Genomic DNA, 1,842 nt, shown 5'->3' with positions numbered 1-1,842 from the left:
TTTTTTATTATTATTATTGTGAATCTTTGTTGAAAGTGTTTCTCTTAAACTGTTGCCAAGACTCGCTTGTCTGTTAGCATTCCGTGTTTCCGCTTTAGCTGGGTGTGACAATATTTGGCTCTACAAATGCAAAACATTGCGAAAAATTCTCAGAGTTGATGAAAAGCAAATTTGAGATGAGTATGATGGGAGAACTCAGTTTCTTCCTTGGTCTTCAAATAAAACAAGTTCCAGACGGAATTTTTATAAACCACTCCAAATATGTGACTGATCTTTTGAAAAAATACTCTCTCTCAAATTCATCATCGATGAGAACTCCCATGGCTACAGGAGTTAAGTTATTTGTTGATCCATCAGGCAAATATGTAGATGTCACAACCTATAGAGGCATGATTGGATCACTCCTGTACCTAACCGCTAGTAGACCTGATATTATGTTTGCCACATGTCTTTGTGCAAGATATCAAGCAAATCCCAAAGAATCGCATCATTTTGCAGTCCAGAGGATCTTTAGATACCTTAAGGGAACTCCTTCATTGGGTCTCTGGTATCCAAAGAACTCTGTCTTCGATCTAATAGCCTACACAGATGCAGATCATGCAGGATGCAAGCTTGACAGAAAGAGTACGTCTGGAAGCTGTCAACTCTTGGGGGACAAGCTAGTAAGTTGGACCTCCAGAAAATAAAATTGTGTATCAACATCTACAGTAGAAGCAGAATATGTTGCTGCTGCTAGTTGTTGTTCACAAGTTCTCTGGATGAAGCCTCAGCTTAAGGACTATGGCTTTAATTTTGACAAAGTCCCAATCCTCTGTGACTCCAAGAGTGCCATAGCAATCTCTGCAAACCCAGTACAGCATTCCAAGACCAAGCACATCGATGTAAGGTACAATTTTTTTGAAAGATAATGTTGAAAAAGGTAACAAAGAAATGTACTTTGTTCTAAAGACCAGAGCCTCTGGATTCAAAGTCTTTCCAACCAGAGCCCCTCTGGTCTCAAAGACTCATTCCTTTCCATACTTAACCATATTTCATTTTTTTTCTCTCATCCTTCACAACCAGAGCCTCTGGTTCTAAAGACTAGAGCCTCTGGATTCAAAGTCTTTGCAACCAGAGCCCTCTGGTCTCAAAGACTCATTGCTCTTCATACTTAGCCATATTTCATATTATTTTTCTTCATCATTCACAACTAGAGCCTCTGGTTCTAAAGACCAGAGCCTCTGGATTCAACGTCTTTGCAACCAGAGCCCCTCTGGTCTCAAAGACATTATTTTTTCATACTTAACAATTTTTTTCATTGAATCTCATCATTCTTCACAACCAGAGCCTCTGATTCTGAAGACCAGAGCCTCTAGATTTCAAATCCTTTGCAACCAGAGCCCCTCTAGTCTCAAGATCCATTAATTTTCTTATCCATTCTCATACTTGACCATATTTCATTCTTTTTCATCGCTTTTCACAACCAGTGCCTCTGGTTGTATAGACCAGAGCCTCTGGTTGTATAGACCAGAGCCTCTGGTCATCCAAAATCTAAACTCCTTATTGTTTCTAGGGGGAGTTTTTACATTTCATTTCATATCTCCATGCATCCTTTGAGGGGGAGCAAAAGTTTACATTTGTAAACTTGCATTTTCCATCTAGAGCCTCTGTTTCTACTATCCAGAGCCTCTGGTCCCATAAAATGCTACATATGATTATAATACCAGACCTCCTTTGGTCTTATAAAATGGATTGACATACTTAACCGAAGCCTTTGGTTTGTTAACCAAAGCCTCCACATCATGTCAATCCTACATCACTACTTGTCTTCATCGACATTTCAACCAGAACTCCTCTGGTTCC

The sequence above is a fragment of the Cynara cardunculus genome (genome assembly GCF_001531365.2).
Source record: "Cynara cardunculus var. scolymus isolate 2C chromosome LG 5, CcrdV1, whole genome shotgun sequence".
Classification (NCBI taxonomy): Eukaryota; Viridiplantae; Streptophyta; class Magnoliopsida; order Asterales; family Asteraceae; genus Cynara; species Cynara cardunculus.
The sequence above is the reverse complement of the archived record's forward strand: the minus strand, read 5'-3'. Positions refer to the sequence as shown.